General features: G+C 50.6%; 1 protein-coding gene across 14 annotated transcripts in view; it reads left to right on the top strand.

The window, feature by feature from the left end:
• faf (ubiquitin carboxyl-terminal hydrolase-like faf) overlaps nt 1-18,908 on the top strand; it is an 819,194-nt gene that overhangs the window by 214,400 nt on the left and 585,886 nt on the right. The window lies entirely within an intron of this gene.

Raw genomic sequence — 18,908 nt, 5'->3', positions numbered from 1 at the left:
ATGTGTAACAACCACTTAAACGAAGCCAAGAGACAATGAAACCAAGGAATAAAAGAAAAAGCTGTTTCTTTATTTTAATGAGTATGGGCAAAATTTGCGACAACCTTCATTTGTGATTACGTTTTGGACTGGCAAAAAGATTACGAAGAAGAGAAGAATGTCGCTTGCTGACAAAAGCGCAATTCCTCCTTTCTTTGTCATCTTTCCTGCAAATTGTAAAGTTCAGCAACGTAATTGTGAACGTGCACCGACTAGCCCCTTTTGTTGCTTTACATAACCTTCATGTTCAGAACAAGCAAACTGGTGTGCTTACGAGTGAATTCAATTGCTCTCGAGGGCACTTGGCAGTGACCTTGCGCTGCCCTTGGGAGTAAGCGGAACTCCCCCGGCCAACTACTTCCAAGGACTGGGCAAGGTTGCCGCATGCCTGTCTAACTGCCAGAACCACATATGAGCACAGCTACGCCTCCCACCAACTCACCTCCGAAAAAGGAGCCGGTCTGGCTCCAAAATGTTGGGCTTCTTCAAATGCATCTTGGTTGGGGTTTCCTCAGTTTTTCAGTTTCAGTTCAGTTTACTACCTTAAACGTACCCTCAGGGGCATTACATGAGGGGTGGGTTTTTATAAAATAGCAAAATACATCGCGGTCAGTTATTGTTCACAATGCACCTTTTGCACTGCACTGTGATGCCATGTTAGCAGGCACTGCAAGAAACAAAATTTTATGGTGTCGGGGCAACTTGGTACGCAGAGAGGCACGCTGCATAAAGTGAGCGGAGATGTTTCTGTGCATTTGTTAGCCATTCTTTTCATTTTCATTTTGTGTCGCTGGACACATCCGTTGTGAGACGTCAATGCCGTTCGCCATTGTCAGTCATGCCGGAGTCATAGATGGCATCGATTTCCCGTTATCAAGAAGTGATGGCGGGCTTTTGTGCAGCTACGTCAACAAAACCAGTCGCCATGCGATGGGCCGCTGATTATATACATTGTACCATAACATGATTGCCGCAGTGCCTACATTTGTATTTGTACATTTGTCGAGGAGCACCCCCACCTTGCAAAGGCGTCGTGTGTGTTGGGCCAGCAGCTGACGCATGCTCAATTTGGATCCAAACATGCTTCGGAAGTTGTAAAGCAGGAAGTTGAACACATGCCAGCTGCCCACATCAATTTTTCGCCACAGTTGATTCTGTTCAGCGAAAGGTTAGCTATAGTGTAACAGCCTAGTTCATGCATTTGCTACTACTAGACATTCACTGAATGTATGCAGTGGGATGATAAAAACTGCTCTCATGTTCAGTTTTGGCAATAGTTACGATAACTCTCTAAAAGGGCGATAGTGCGTGCAGAGTGCTTATACGCCACTAGAGTGGTGCATTTGTTTACATAGGCATGTATATTTATTATTAAACTACAGTCGAACCTCGATATAACGAAGTTCAATTTGCAGCAGAAAATTTCGTTAAATCGTGAGTTTCGTTAAGTCGTGGTTCGCATGTTTCAGCAGTCCAAATAAAGATGCAGGTTCTTGGAACACTCCTGGCGTATGGCACCGTGTAGATAGCAAAATTACGAAGATAACCAATAAACTCCGGAACTAATAACACAACCAAGAGCGTGATGCCCGATAGCGAGCGGGTACGAACGCATTTTTCTCCATTACGCGTACGGCGAAGAGCAGGTCTGCAGCAAGCGCCGCGCCTAATGCTCATAGCTGCCACTAGATTTGGCCATCAGTGACATCATCATCGTGATTTGTCATCCCTAAAAAAAAAAAAAAAAATATTTCACGAAGACATGGCAACCCGTGGCGCAAAGAAAAAAAAAATTATGCACATACCAGAGCTATCAATCTGAATATTCTTTCGAAGAAAATTGGAAGTAGTATTAACTTGGCGGATCCATGAGGCCACCACATACCATTAGAGTGCTTAATGCTCGCAGCCATCGGATGATACCGCGCTCAGTAAAGCAATGATGACGTTGATTCATGAACGCTGGAATATTTTATTTAACTTCCAGCAGAGCAATTCTATGCAACTCAGGTGGAAGCGAAGAACTCCGTCAGTTTCATCTGCCACTTTTTAATAAGCGTCAGGGTTAGAAGGCGCTCGTAGGTTGACAACGCTGCTAAGGCTTGCTCTTGCGAGTGCACACCCGCATACGTGCGTAAAAGATGCAGCGCATCCATGGGCCGTATCCTGTAGCGGTTCGCTTTGGAACGGGTTCGGTCTGGCTGTTACGTCTGGATTACGTCACTCGGAGAAAGAGTGGAACAGGGTGGCGTGAGGGAAACCAATCAACGAGCGGTGGTCTGCCGGAAGGTCACGTCATCATTTCTGTTTGTACTTGGGGAACGGTATAGCAATTGAAGGATGATGCTGGTTTGATAAAAAAACATTGGTTTGTACAGAACACTTGAAAATATAATTTTCAGTAATAAATGTGAGCTTGCGGCGCAGACGGCTACTGGGAGTTGTAATTTTATTTGTGTTGTTTTCTTATTTAGTCACTAGCTGGTGTGCCATACGTTATGCAAACAACTTGCCTCGCTTTGTTTACGTTTTGGACTTGTTCACGCGTCGAAACCGAAACAATGTCGTCGCACAAGGGCAGGCAGCTGGGTCCTCATGTTTCAGCGAGGCAGCGCGAAATACTCATTTCATTTGTCGAGGAGCACCCCCACCTAGCAAAGGTGTCATGTGTGTTGGGCCAGCAGCTGACGGGGGATTTCCGTTGCGCCGTGGATGGGAATCTAACCCATCCTTTTTTTTTGCCCACAACGGTAATGGCCTTGGCGATGGCTGTAATGATCCGGCTGACCGAAGGCTGCGACAGTGCAATCGCTCCTTAATTCCCGACGCACTGTTGAAAGCTCCCGGTGGCAAAAAACCGCAGCGCGCACAGCACTTTCATCGTAGTGTCTACACCACGAAATCTTTGAGGTCCGAGATGTTCTTCCAGCTCATCACAAATTCGTCGCACTATGTCTTTGGAGAGCCTAAAATGCCTTCGAAACTCTTCTTCGGCCATGCCGAACGTGTCGCATCGTTGCCTCTTGTCGCGTCGTTGTCTTTCGGCGCTCGCCAGCAGCACAAGTCTCTGTCTCGTCTCGTCTAGGTGCCGGCTTGTCAGCTGGCGCGAGACTAGCCGGCAGCCACGGTTGCCCTAGCAACCCTCGACATCATGCTCGCCACCGCGCGCGACCCTCGAGCGAACCACTTCTCCGTGGTTCCTCTCGTAGCAAGGAACCGGTTCATTTCCAGATAATTGACAACCTGTGTGACGTCAACAAAATTTCTCGTCCCGCCCACCAGGGACGACGACAACGAAGCGCCGACCAATGGCAACAGCCAGACTGAACTGGTTCCAAAGCGAACCGCTACAGAATACGGCCCCATGACTTGCTTCGGTGTAGCTATGCTGCTTGCCGCCTGGAGTTCTTCGTCCGGGTCGTCGTCCTGCATTTCTGAATCTGTGACGCTCTGGATTATTGCGTCATCGTCCAGCTCTTCAGTTGTCACAGCACAAGTATCGCTGAAGACAAAGTCCTCGAGTGTCACGTCGCTTGGAGCACCTCCCTGATCACAGAGCAGCTGCCACGAGTCAACGACATCGGTTGTGTACGCCATAATTTCGTCATCGTCATTGTACTCGCGGCGGAGCAAGGCCTTAAAATTAAGGTGAACGTCCAGGCTTGTTTCATGACCATGTCGCACTTCACTGGCAGGGACCGATCACGCATTTCAGCGACGTACGCCGCAAACTTGGCCTACAGTTCCGGAAAGCGTCCAGACTTCGGCACGTGGGAAATTTCTCACTTGCCGTCACAGGTGAAAATTTCGCCTCGCCGCAGTCGCCACTCTCGCACCACCCGTTTGTGATTTGTTTCTTCGGCTTAAAGGATGGCAGCCCTCTTGAACGCTGCTGTGAACGAGTGCCGAACGATTAGTGGGCCTGGAGCACTCATGACGACTGGGGAAGCATAGAAGTAGCACGTAGCCGGCAGTCAAATGGAACACGTCAAACCAATAACAATGCCTTTCAACGGAGAAAGAAACCCGCGAGCGGTGTCTGCTCTTCCATGAACTACCGATACTCCCCGCAAGTGCCGCCGTTCTGAGGGTGTCGCCGCAAATGGGAACAGCGGCGCTTCCATCAACTATCGACACCCCCCCATGGATGTTGCATGCACTGTAAAACTCTCAAAAATGTTGAAAAACCCTTCCGAAAAGCGAACAAACACGCGGGATAGCGAAAAGATACGGGCAGGGCAATAGAGCAAACATAAAATTGTAACTTCGTTGTAGCTCCCGTTGATCTCGCTTTTTTGGCGGGGCCATGTTTTAGTTTCGATTGTAAGTTGACCCCCCAACTTCATACTTTCAAGTTAAAAAAAAAAGTGGGCGACTTACAATCGTGTAAATACGGTAACCAACTGAGAAAACGTGCCCAACGACCGCTGTTCGTAAACTTACTTCCGGTTGGCGTTTTTCCGTTCCAACAGGCCGGTGACGTCATAGCGTGACGCGTTCCGGAACTTCTGAAGCACTCCGGCTAGCACTACTGGAGCACGTCTGCTGCAGGTTTCATATGTACACGATAGATGGCGCAGCGGCACATTCTGCTCCACGTATTGAAGCGCGCCGGGAAAATTTGAGCATTAAAGGGTGCATGCAAATCTCTGTATGCCCGGCTAAAGTTTTCGTCTGCCTGTCAAGGAGGCTCCTGGTACATGCGTTAAATGCACGAGGACTTCGTTAAATCGGAAGTACAGTATAATGTGACCTCGTTAAATCGCGAAAAAGAAATACATTGTTTTCAATGGGGCAGAGATTGGGAAAAATAGAAAGTACGTTATATCAAGAATATCGTTAAATTGAGGTTCGTTATATCGAGGTTCGAGTACTGCAGAATATTTTTCACTATCCTAGCTGTAGAAGGTTACATCATGTTCCTAACAAAGGAATCGAAGGTATTTGATGGCAGCACTTGAAAGCAGTCAGAGGGCTGTGAATTCCAATCATTTTTCGAATGATTCAACCTTGCCGAGTGTCGGGGAGGTAACAGAGTATACAAGTCTTTATTTAAGCTGGTTTCATTGTTGTAAGTATGGCAAAGAAGTCCGACACTGCTGTGGATGACACGAAGGACGCCGACAGGAAGACGCAACAGCGTAGGCTTAGCCAGTCAGACCAGGAACAATGTCTAGCCCGAGCCCCACTTCAGTAGCGCTGGTGATGCGGCTGCGGAGCTCTTTACAGCACACTTCTTCCTTACAACTTACCCCCTTGCTGAAGACGGAGCCGCCTAGGAGGCCTAAGGCGCCGTGAGGATGAAGGGCTCGTGATACTGCTTGAGCTGATCTACGTGCACAGTTTTGCGGTCTCGGTGATGCAGGTCCATAGGGGTGTCAGAGGTTTGATGACATAGTTCACCGGATAAGTTTACTGTAGAACCCGGTAGAGTCCATGGTATCGGGATACAAACTTGGAGGAGACACCTGGTGTCGAAGTAGGAGGCACCCACAATCAAACGAGAGCGTCAAGCGAAAACTGGTGGTGGGGGCGCCCGTCGCCATGACGAAATTTCTGTAGCACTTGTTCTTGCGTTGTAAGGGAGCGAGCTAGTTGCCGACATTCTTCTGCATACCGGGTGGCTTCGGAAACCGGTGTGCCCTCTGATAGGTCGGGACGGTAAGGAAGAATAGTGTCAATGAGAAATGATTGTTCGCGGCCATTAGAAAAAAGAAGGGAGAAAAGCCCGTCGTTGACTGAGGTGCCGTATTGTAGGCGTACGTAACATAGGGAAGGATGAGGTCCCAGTTGGTGTGGTTGGAGGCGACATACATCGAAAGCTGACGCTAAGAGTTCGGTTAATGTGCTCTGTCAATCCATTTGTTTGCGGGTGATACACGGTGGTACAGCGATTCACAACGAAGAATTCAGCGAGAAGTTCTTGAATTATGTCGGCGAGAAAGACGCAGCCTCGGTCGCTCGGGAGTTCATGGGAAGCGCTTTGACATAGGACGAAGCGTTGAAGCAGGAAGGAGGCAACGTCACGAGCCGTCGCACTTGGTATAGCGGCCGTTTCTGCATACCTCGTGAGGTGGTCTATAGCTACAATGACCTAGCGATTGCCAGCAGCTGTGTATGGCATAGGTCTGTATAGGTCTATCCCAACCTGGTCAAAAGGTCGCGAAGGGCACGGCAAAGGTTGCATTGGTCCAGAAGGGCGGTAAGGATCAGGCTTGTGGGCGGCGTTGACATTTTGTGCAGGAGCGAATGTACTTTTGCACAAATGTGTACATACTGCGTGTACATACTGGGCCAATAAAACCTATGACCTAGTCTGGTGTAGGTCTTGAAGAGACCAGTGTGTGCGCACTGAGGGTCGGCATGGAAAGCGGCGCATACGTCAGTGCGCAGCTGCCGGGGTATTACAGGCAGCCATTTGCAGCCGTTTCAACTCTAGTTGCGGTGATAGCCAATTCCGTCGTGGATGGCGAAGTGCGAAGCTTGTCGGCGTAACGCTCGGGATGGTGGGCGTGTAGGTGATTCAGAGATGTAATCTATAAAAGATGAAATCCAGGAGTCCATGCGCTGCTCCAAAGCCATGTCGACAGAAGCGAATGGGAGAAGTGGGTCGTCTAGGACGGAGACTGACAATGTCGGCTTGGACAGGGGAGCGCGAAAGAGTATCGGCATCGGCGTGCTTCTTGCCTGAGCGGTAGACAACCCGGATATCAAACTCTTTGAGGTGGTCTATAGCTACAATGACCCAGCGATTGCCAGCAGCTGTGCATGGCCCACTGGGCTAGGCGACCGCAGGGATCCTTGAGAGACAACCAGAAAGTGCGTGGTGATCGGTAATGACATCGAAAGACCAGCCATACAGGTATGGATGAAATTTTGTGGTGGCCCAGATCAGGGTGTCTACCAACCGAAAAAACCGGGAATTCTCAGGGATTTTGAGTAGTCTGGAAAAACTCGGGAAAACTCAGGTAATTTGTACCTCTATCAGGGAAAATTAGCTGTAATATTATTGAAAGGGTCGAAAGTCGCGGTAATGCTGGCTGGAGTAACACAGGAATCGTAACGAATCGTCTTTGACACCCTGTCCTCGGCTGGAGGAGTTGCTAGTGTACAGTCAACGATCGACTTTCCGGATTCCCGATAATTTGGACGGCTTCGCGGCACCACCACGCACCCCATAGAGTCAATGTATCAGATGTCTGAAATTTCGGACGCAAGGACTCTTCGCCGTCCGATTTCCCGGACATTCTGCCGTGACCGCAGGTCCGAAACGGCATTAACCAAAGCCACCACCGCTGCCATTTTGATTACCTCGCCGCCTCGAACCGGCGATCTCGTGCACAAATCCGCTGGCAGTCGTAGCCACCACTGCGGCAACGCTAGGCCTAGCTGCTTCGACGTTCGCTATTAGGCTTCTCGCCGTTTGAGTCCATGTTTCTTCATTTCTCCGCTATCAGCAACAAGCGTAGGAAGGGGCGGAATACATACACAGTATGTATTCCTTAATTTTACACGCCTGCACCCGCCCTCTCCTGTCACAGTAGGAGCACCGATATGCCTAATATATGTACTGGCAGGCATTCAGATCTTTTTCAGACTTGCCCTTTTCGATTTGAGCCCTTAAGGGCAGTAAAAGACATGTATTTATTTTTTCGGACTGCCTGATTTTTCGCAAGTTTTCGCGGCGGGTCTGTAAAATTGGATGTTGACTGTAAACTGACCAAGAGTATGCTTCAAATAGTCCGTGGGGCGAACGCACAATGAAAGCAGGACGAGAACAGAAAGGACTGGCGCATTGAGGATGAACGGGGAGTGAAGTATGCGACCGCTTTTTTGGAGGAGCCTGAGCTCAAAAAACCAAGTGTTGGCTGACACCAAGATGCAGGTGTCCCTCACCGAAACCAAAGTAAACTGTTTAAAGCAGTGAAAGAACAATGAGGCGTCGTGCGCAGGCTGAAAGTATGTCAGGACAGTTGAGCTTGACTTACGACCTGTTGAGAGAGAATCTCAATTGTGAAAAAGTTCGGGTTTGGTACCACTGAGCTTGCTATCAGTTGATAGAAATAGCTCATATTCGAAAATATTTGCTTCTGTATGCTTCCCCTTTTTATTTCTATTTGAGAATGTCCGACTCGATTTGCAATTTTTTTTTAAGACATGTTATTTTCTGTGCATTTTACTAACCCCTCCCTTCTACTCTTTTTTTTTTTTTCAATAACATCCACACTACTCCTTTGTATTCAAATTGGATTTAGTTGGCCTTCTTTATTTTTTTCATTTGTTTACTAGAGAGTGACAGCATCGGGCGATATGGTTTCAGCCCGTCTTGACATAAAACACAGTTCTGTATCACTCGGGGAATTTGGAAATGTCAGCTTGGTAAACACCCTGCAGATGCTCGCTAGAAATTCTTTTTCCGTGACTGAATAGTTCGCTTCAGCTTTCGTGAGAGTGCGGCTCGCGTAAGCAACAACATATTCTTGGTAGCCGGGCTTTCGCTGGACGAGCACTGCGCCAAGACCAACACAGCTAGCATCCGTATGGATTTCCGTGGGAGCAGTTGGATCGAAATGGCGCAGTATCGGTGGTGTTGTGAGCAGGCGACGTAGCGTCGCAAAGGCATCATCGTAAGCCGGGGACCACGCAGAAAGATTGGGGTCTCCCCGAAGAAACTCTGTCAGAGGTGCCATAATCGAAGCGAAATTTCAAATAAAACGGCGGAAGTACGAGCAGAGGCCAATGAAACTGTGCAAGTATTTTAGAGATGTTGGCCTTGGGAATTCTTTAACAGCACGGAGCTTAGCGGCATCAGGGAGAACGCCGTTCTTCGACACGACATGTCTGAGAATCATCAGCTTGCGTGCCCCAAAGTGACATTTTTTCAGGTTTAGGTGGAGGCCAGCATCACGGAGACAGCAAAAAACCTGCTCGAAGTGATTAAGGTGAGTAGGAAAATCTGGTGCAAACACTACTACATCATCCAAATAACACAAGCACGTGTTCCATTTGAGACCTCGAAGAATAGTGTCCATCATCCGCTCAAAAGTCGCGGGTGCGTTGCAAAGTCCTAATGGCATCACACGAAATTCGTATAAGCCATCTGGTGTAATGAAAGCAGTTTTAGGCTTATCGTCTGCAGCCATAGGCACCTGCCAATAACCAGAGCGTAGATTGAGGGAGGAAAAGAACCGTGTACCTTGTAAGCAGTCTAGGGCATCGGCGATCCACGGCAATGGATAAACATCCTCTTGGGTTATTTTGTTCAGGCGACGGTAATCCATGCAAAAGCGGATCGAGCCATCCTTTTTTTTTTTTAACTAAAACAACTTGCGATAAGCATGCGCTGTCGGACGGTTCAATTACACTTTGCTTTAGCATGTCACCTACTTGCTCATCAATGACACGTCATTCTGTCGATGATACGTGGTATTGTCGCTGCCTTAGCGGTGAGTGAGAGCCGGTGTCAATACGGTGATATACAGTCGTTCTTCCCTGAGAAGTGTTATGGCTGTCAAAAGCAGGGCGAAATTTCTCGAGGAGACGGAGAAGGTCATGGCGTTGCTTGGGGTTTAAGGTGTCGATTACGTGGCTGAAAACGTCTTCAGGTGATGTGGCAGTTACGGGACTACATTATAGGGTGTTGACCTCTGCCGATCCAATAGGAAGTTTTAATGTGGGAATGGTGTCGTAAGGCTCCACAGTGCCGAGAGATTCACAGCGAAGCAACGTAATAGGGAATGGGAATTGGTTGTATACAGGAAGGTGAGTCGCACCAGCTTGAAGGCCAAGCAGCAAAGTTGGTAGTTGTGAGAGGTGGCGATTAACGAGAGCAGTGGAAGGTGGGAAGAGTACGGTAGAGTCGGAGGTAACGGTACAGGACACAGGTGCCAGAACGGATGTGTGCAGAGGTATTTGGATGTCGTCAGTGAGAGACAACTTGGTGCAGGAAAGCGAAATGTCATGAGATATGGCATTGCCAAGTGAAGTGAAGGCGACTTCTGCACGGGAGCAATCAATGACAATATTGTGATGGGAGAGAAAATCCCAACCTAAAATAATATTGTTACAGGGATATAAAATATATGTACAGTCGAACCCGGCTATATCGAACTCGCAAAAACACGCCTATCAGTTCAATATAGAGCATAATTCGATATAAGCCTGCTAAATCATTTGATGTCATAAAAGCACATACCATTTATAAAATCACGTTATTGATTAAACTAGCTTAGTTTCGCACGAAATAGTCCTGCATTTTCTTCTGCTTTGGCAATTTTCCTGCCTGCGACGCACGCACTTTTCCACATTAAGGAGTCGGAGCAGCTGAGGCCGCAACTTTCCGCATTCGCGCAGAAGCACCGGACTAGTGCGAGCGCGCCAATCATTTCGGAGGATGTGGGACCGTCATTGCTTCCCTCATTGTGCCCACTTTCACTTGTGCTCGGTACGATGTTGGCAATGTAGTCTTCGTTTTCGGGCTCTCCCGTGGTCGCGACACGTCATTTGCGCTCACAAACTCATCCACCGTTGATTCGTCAACAGCCTCCGGAAATTTTGACAGTTCGCTCCAAACTTCGGCAACACTGGCAACGGCTTCGTCGCATTCATCAGAATTTACGGTCATCACCGAGCACGCGGAAGTCGGCACGGCTGAAGCAATTTCAGATTAACCACTTGTACACGGCCGTGCGTACGGGTCGGGCGCCACGGGCACCGGGTCGCGAGTTTGGACGCTTTAGCCCTAATCTCCCCCTTATTCTTCAAGATCGTGCCGAGAGTGCTCCTCGGAATCTTGTGCTCTGCGGGGACATCCGACTTCTCACCGCGTTCGACACGATTTATGATTGCGAGCTTCACGACGAAAGGCAAATTCTGCCGCTTCATCACGGCAACACTGCGGGAGAAGGCCTACAAGGCGCACACAAAAACAGCGAGACAACTCGCACTTTCGCCATCTTGCACGACGAGGGCACAAGAGCATCTGATTGGCTGTCTGAGCAAGCGCTGTGGTCGGGCCAGGATCATTTTTTGCAGGGGTGTGCCGACTGCTCGTCCGAGGCAGCGCGGTCGGGCGCGGTCACGGTAGGGAGAGCGGTTGGATGGAGCTGCGCAGCCGGATTTTCTCCGCCACCGCGAGGGAAAGCCAACTTCCGGGGGCACTTTCCGCCGCTTGACGTTCGATATATCGGGTGTTGCTGCTATTCTTGTTCTGTGCGCGTAATTTTTGCGATATATACTCATTGTAACTATATCGTGTCCAGAAATTGTTTGATATATAGAATAATTCGATGTAAACGGGTTCGATATAGTCTGGTTCGACTGTATTTACAATATATACAGTTACGAGGTTGTAGCTCAGTAGTCGGGGTACCACCACCGCGACCAGATAGCGAACCAATATGTTCGTTCGGCCCATGCTGGATCCCAATGCCTGGTCATTCGCGCGTTACGAGCCCTCGCAAGACGGTCTCACAGAAGCATGGATCGGCGCACGCGCGGAAGGTCCACCCCACTTGCCGACCCGCAGCCGAAGAGGAAGCACCTTCTCCTTTCCGCGCCCGAGTAACCCCGCTGGTAAGCGGCGTTACCAGCGCAACACTCGCGCCATCTCTCGTACTGCGCCTCAACCAGACCGACTGCCGAGGGCATCAGGCCACGTGGCGAAGCCGGATTATTGGATACGGGAGCTTTGCGGGAAAACAACATATCAGGGGACGCGTGAGAGTCGCGCATCCCCACATCCCCCCAACCTTAAATCACTACATATACCGGCGAAACATGTCACACAGTCCAACATCAATGCATGCTTCGCGAACAATGTAGTACATGCAACAGTGGCGGCGCCGAGGAAATGTCCACACGCTGTCCATAACATGCGAATCAACATTGTCCTTGGGGTACACCACTGGCATCCACTGGTCACAGCAGCAGCTCTGCAGACTCAACAGCATGATTCCAGGCTAGGACTCTCCATTCGGAATCGCACGAATGGAATCTCCATTCGTGCGAGGCTAACTAGAATGAGGGAAGCAAAGTGCAACGCCATGGTCCACCAGGTTGTGTCCCTCCACGTGCGACAGGCAGCTTCGTAAGGCTTTAAGGGAGGAGGAGGGAATCAGAAACAACTTATTTGTTTCTTGACAGAAAGGGCTGAAATTTGGCACACACACTGCACATTGCAATAAAGAGACAAATTAAAATTTCATTAGGATATCTTCATTAGCTTTTGTTTTATAAGAATTTATAAATTCCTTGCTTGTGGAAAGCCTGGCACAGTAACGAAACACGATAGGGAGCTGGGAATACTTTGCATGTTTGCCCAAATGTCTAATCTACATCAAGACAGTGTTCGATTTATTTTTTTATTGCGCTAATATTTTTTTGCTCAACATAACATGCACATGACTGTGCTTCACTGCATGGAGCCATGTAGTTGTCGTGAAATAATTAAATAACGGAAAGATAAAGAAACATTTCAAGACTGTCTTGAAGTACAGCACAGCTTGTGGACCGCAGCAAAACAAACTGAGCCAAAATCGGTCCAGCCATTGTTGTGCTACGCTTTCGACAAGCGAGGTGATTATAAAAAAAGAATGCAATTGAGAAAACTGGCTGCAAAGTTTTAAAAGCACTGCAAATTTATTAAAGCGCACCAGGCCTGTAATATTTTGAATCATTGCTGTCATGCATCTTGTTACACCTTTGCCTTTTTGTTTGGTGGGTGTAATATTTTGAATCATTGCTGTCAGGCATCTTGTTACACCTTTGCCTCTTTGTTTGGTGGGCTTTGGATGCCTTCTTCAGGTGTTCTTTATCCCTTTCTTGAGCCCTCTGGAGTAGTGCATGACTACCATTTTCACTGCCAGACCAAGCCTAGTATCGCAGTGTATCTCCACAGAACGCTGTTGGCATCTTGGGCACAGAGTTTTAGCGATCAAAGAGTTCCTCGCGGAAACCTGCACAATAATGAACCCACAGTCACAAGGGGCCGAAATTTGTTCTTGGCCTTACTGGTCCATCAAACTGAACTTCCCCTCAGTCGCGGACCCTGCCGAAGGGAGTCGCAAACACTGCATGCCTGCGCTTCAATCACCGCTGACACAAAACTGCATCGGAATCGTGGGACGTTCGGGCGACGATTCGTCTGGTGAGCCTTGAGTCACCATACTGTACGTAGCTCGTCGACGGTTGGGGCTAACTTGCAGGCTGCGTGTCCCTATCGCATGATGCGTTGAAAACAGTACACAGTCTCTGCCAGTGACAGTGAACGACCCGCATCGCCTCCAACGACGCGATCTTCGTTGCTGACTCGCGCAGCCGTACATACAGGTGCGAGAGCCTCCGTTGGCACGTCTTCCGGTGGCTTGGTTATCAGTGTCGATGTCACAGGGCAATTGTCGGCTTCGCTGCTGGAATCGCACGGTGCAAGATAACACGGCACATTATCCGCGTCTTCAGTCGGGTGCTCCGCTTCTCCTGCTGGCCATCGTCTTTTTCTCGCCGAAGGAGGCTGGCGCTTCCGTTTTCCGAAGGCATGCTTCATTTAAAATTTCTTTTTCGAACGAGCGACGATCCATGACTGATTTGGGAACTTTCATAAATCCGAACTGTGCGTGTGTCAAACGAAGAAAGACGCCGGCGTGGTTTTCAAAGCAGACAACTGCAGTCCGCTGTGGTTGCCAGCGTGCCCACTGTTGCAGCAGCAACCAATGGTGAGACTCCTTTCACCATGGCAACCAATCGAAGGCCTGCTTTCATCGCAGGGCCCGTGTGACCGCCTCTAGCACCCCCGCTTCTTTTGTGTTTGTGTGTTTGTTACAAGATGGCGACGACCGAAGAATTCAGAAACGGAATGGCAAAACTTCGAGCTTTCTAACGATACCAAGATGGCAGCGTTCGGTGCGGGAAAGACGAGTTAGGGCTCCGCGAACTACGGTGATTTTACGCGATTTAAAGCTGTTTTCTCGCCCTACGCACTAATAAACTAATTTTTTTTCGGGCACTCTTAGTGCTTTTTCAGCCAAACCATTTTGATACAATGTAGATTAGGCATTGCAGATACCGAAACGCGTTGTTGCCAAAAATCGATCTTTCTTGCGATTTTCGCGATCTGATCCCCGCGTCCCCCCTTAAACCTAAAGCATTGCTACACTGACAACAACCGGCATCCAAAAAACAATACCCAAAATGGGCGCAAAACAGGCAGCCACGAGGAGATGTCAGCTCAGCTAGGTGGTCCTACCCCGCTCGGTGCACACAGCATCCGAATTGACGGCACCCACCGTCCCAGACGGTGTCGGAGCGCCCGGTGCCAGGCCGCAATACCAGTCAGCCCGTCGCGGCACCCGTGGCCCGCAGCCACCCAGCTCCCAGAGCTGCGACTTCATCAGAGTCAAAGAGATAGAAGAAGCTATTTACATAAGAAATTCGAACCACCCACGAGGCTTCAGTACTCACTTGCTTCAGGCTTCCCAATGCTCCGTGGGCGCTAAGCCTCGCTCTCCCAGGATGTAGACCACGTGGCTCTCGTACCGACAAATGCCATTTAAAAAAAAACACTTGCCAAAAGGCTTAGCGTGCTGACAAGTTCAAACACACTACAGCCACCGTCGCCTCGCTCAAGAAAGCACTCCGCCAACGCTAGTGATCGAAATCCACGCTAGCCCTATGCTTCGGTTCGAACGTCTCAAATAAAGCAAAACTGTTAAAAGTATCGTCCGATGCCCCAAGAGGCCCCACGTTGGGCAGCCAGATGTGGGGTTCTCACCCATGCTCTTGGGACAAAGGAACGACAACACAGTAGTGCAAACAATCACAAGGGCATTTTTTTGCACCTTTCATAGGTCAATGCCTGCTAGCCAAGTTGCTATCCACAAAACATGCCGATGGGCGTGCGACAAGTCGTGGAAGTCCGACTCACCGCGACCGGATAGCGAGCCAATATGTTCACCCCATGCTGGATCCAAACGCCTGGTCGTTTGCGCGTACAGTCATGTACAGAACGAGCCCTCACGAGACGGTCTCGCAAAAGGGTGGATCGGCACACGCGAGGCACGTCCGCACTGCTTGCCGTTCCCCAACCAAAGAGGAAGAGTCATCCTTTTCCGCACCCAAGTAACCCCGCAGTGAGGCGGCGTTAGCAGCGCAACACTCGCGCCATCTCTCGTACTGCACTTCAACCAGACCGACTGCCGCGGGCATTAGGCCACGCGGCGAAGCCGGAAAACAGGAGACGGGAGCTATATGTTAAAACAACATATCAGGGGACGCGTGAAAGTCGCGCATCCCCACAGGATATAGCACAACAGGAGCACTGCATCACCATCCAGCAGATACAAATCCAACGAGCCTGCAGCAATACTGGCTGCGTCAGACCTGGCGCCAAGACCAATACCAGCTGTCAATTTGCGCCCATCGGTGTTGCGGCCTCGCTCCCTTTCGGAGCTGTGCTCTTTTTCGAGCTTGTCAGTGATTACCTGACAAAATGCGTCGTTCCGCTGAGCTTCCAGCAGCTCCTGTCTGCTGAATGTGATAGCCATAGATGTTACAGGGTGCAACAGGTACGCACTTTCGTTCGGTAACAGCGGCTTATAGGCCACATTGCTGCCTTAACTCGCTCCGTTCGCGCCGTTAGGAGACAAGGGCTCCGGCTTTGCTCGGAAGCGTTGTGTCGGAGGGGTGCCGGTTAAAAGTGTCCGGGTCTCAAACGGGGGCGCGCGACAGAGCGTCGGCCACCACGTTTGTGCACCCCTTCCTATAGTGAACAACAAAGTTGTAGCACTGTAATGTCAATGCCCAGCGCGCGAGGTGGCCTGAGGGCTCGCGCAAGCGCTTCAGCCAGGTGAGCGCCATGTGATCCGTTTCAACAACAAAAGGCACTCCGTCGGCTTAATGATCGAACTTACGCAGAGCGAACATTATCACTAGACACTCATGTTCGGTCACGGAATAGTTACGCTCTGCGGGCGTCAACGACCAGCTGGCAAAGGCCGCTGGCAGAAGAATGTCCTCATGTTCTTGGAGCAGCACCGCACCTATTCCCAGGTTGCTCGTGTCAGCTTAGACTACGAACTCCCTGTTCAAGTCCGGCAGCTTCAGCTGAGCTGTTTCCACAAGAGCTTTAGAGAGACCCCTGAAGGGAGCATCTTGCTCCGGACCCAAGCTTCAGCTTGTAGACTTCCTCAACAACGAGGTCAAGGGAGCCTGTAGAGCGGAGCAGTTGGGCACCAACTGGCGGTAGTAATTCACCATGCCCAAACAGCGCCTGAGGGCCTGTGTGTTCGCCAGCGTTGAGTACTGGAGGATAGCTCGGACCTTGTCCTCGCTCGGCAAAACACGGCCTCGCTCTATTGTAAAGCCTAGCAGTGAGACACGGGTCTCTGCGATCTGAGCTTTCTTTGGATTCAGAGTGATCCTGGCAGCGTGCAGCCTTTCGTGAATGTCCTCCAAGTGGTGGAGGTGTTCCTCAAAGGTACGGGAGAAGAGGACAATACCGTCTAGGTAGGCTAGGGCGTATTGCCATTTTGCCCTTCCCACAACTCTGTCCATCAATCTGGAAAGTCGCTGCAGCGCCTGAGCAGCCAAAGGGCATGCGAGTGAACTCGTACAAGCCTCTATGTGAGGTGAAAGTGGCTTTCTCCGCATCCCTTGGCTCCTTCTCTACTTGCAGGTAACTGCGGCTAGCATATAGAGTGGTAAAATAATGTGCACCACCTAGGGTCGCCACAATTGAGTAAATGCTCGGCATAGGGTAAGCATCCTTCCGAGTGACTTCATTAAGTCGGCGGTAGTCCACGCAAAGACGAGAGGAGCCGTCTTTTTTCAGGACCAGCACTACCGGAGAACCCCACGGACTATTAGATCGGCGGATTACGCCAGTCTCGATCACTTCGTCCATTGCGAGATCGATAGCTTTCCTTTTGGCCACACTCACGGGCCTAGCATTGCATTTCCACAGTAGTGCGTCGCCTGTGTCGATCCGGTGTCGCACAAGAGTGGTGCGTCCCGGCCGATCTGTAAACATCGCGTGAAATTGGTTCAGCAGCGATGACAGGCATGCCTTCTCATGTTCCGAGAAACTGCCAGGAAATGGCAGCAGCGAGCAGCTTGTTTTGCCGTGCGCGCTTGCGATCGTAGGATTACGTGTAATCCTATTCACTAGCCGTGCACTCGGCTCAGGAGAATGAGTCTTGTAACAAGTTCTGCCCGCTTCGCTGGCCGATGAGGGCCCGCGTACAGCTGGTTTTGTGACAGCCAGAGTCTGGGGAGTCAATGGAACTCGCCCCTCCTTCTGCCGTGGTGTCGTGTCATTGGCTCTAGGTGCTGCCGGAGCGACAGGGAAATGTGTAAAAAGTTTCAATGGCACACAAGGGCCCTCCTTGTATCCTTTGTTAGCAATGTCTATCACGATCCCAGTGGGGGCCAGAGAGTCTCGGCCTACTATCATGGGAATGGACAGACCAAGGAGGTACACGAACCTGTGATGGCGTACACGCTCCTCCCGGTGCACAACCAATCTCACCGAGCCACACGAGGTAGCGGCACCGCTTAGGAAATGGAAGGCGGTGTTGCAGGCTCGTAGCCGGACTGAGTGCCGGCGCAAGTGAGCCAAAACTTCCTCCCCAAACAGCGAGGCTGTGGCGCCGCTGTCTAGTAGTGGTGCAAACGTTCGACCAGCGATTGTGAGCACGAGGAAGGGAGCCCTGGCAACGGGTCATCAATTCGGACCCTACGCGCCATCGAGGCTAAGGAACCCCTTGTTTCAGGCACTGCTGGCGGAGGCAAAGTCACCGGCGGCGCACACCTTCTCCTGTAGGGCGATCGTGCCCTTTTGTAGTGCGGTGGTTTGCGCACTCCCGGGCAGTGTGGCCCGTCTCATTGCACTTGAGCAAACGATGCTGCGTGCAGGTCGAGCTGCTCGCGGCACGCTGAACGCCAGCGGTGGTTTCTGTTGCGCTGCGTGGGCATTGGTATCAGTTTCCATCGCCGGGCCGCTTCGGCGGTTCGAGTTTCGTGCTTGACCGGGCTGGGCGACTGTGTGCGCCTGCCTGGCGTACGAGTACGGGTCAAGAGCGCGGTCATAAAGCTTCCACGTGCCTCGCTCCATTTCTCCAACGAGAGGCTGTCGCTGCATTGGTTTGCCGCACGTACATTGCTGCCGTTCCAAGCGCACCGGCGTTCAAGGGACAACAACGCTGGTGGCGGCAGGCGGTAGGCACGTGCCGCCAGAATGTCACCCTGAATATACTTCGCTTCAGCAGCCAAATGGTCCAGATCGTGGAACCGGCCGTTTCGAACGTAAGCGGCGAAAGTTGGATGGGCTTGCTGAATCACCCGCTTCACCTTCTCAGAGTTCGACGCCAAGTGCTCTGCTAGGAGATAAAGCTCCTGCATGGCTCTCAAGTACTCGAGCAGAGATTTGTCCCTGTGTTGGGTTCAAAGCTTCAACTCGCGCCGCATGCGTCGCTCATAGTCAGGAGGAAGGAACCCATGGCTGAACAGCGTCCTAAACTCCTCCATGCTACGAGCATGCTGGCCAACTAGGCGGTACCACTGCGCAGCACGGGCGGCCAGTGAGACAGGCAATATGGTGCTTATAATCACACTATCTTCCAGCCTCATCACTTTCTGGTATTGGCATAGAGGCTCCAAGTATTCTGTAGCGCTCATGCGGTCTGAGTAACCGCTGTACGTCGGAATATGTACCTTAAGGTTGCTCGGCAGCGCAGGCCTAGGGGGACTAGGGTCCACCGCGGGAGGCCTGACAGTAGGCTGAGATTGTGCCATTTCAATCGGCGATGATAGCAACTGCGCGGCTGCGTTGTGCAGCAGTGATTGGTTCAGGCGAGGCTCACAGGGTGCCTGCCACG

This window comes from Dermacentor variabilis, chromosome 2 (genome assembly GCF_050947875.1).
Source record: "Dermacentor variabilis isolate Ectoservices chromosome 2, ASM5094787v1, whole genome shotgun sequence".
Taxonomy (NCBI): domain Eukaryota; kingdom Metazoa; phylum Arthropoda; class Arachnida; order Ixodida; family Ixodidae; genus Dermacentor; species Dermacentor variabilis.
This window is presented reverse-complemented; position numbering and strand designations above follow the sequence as displayed.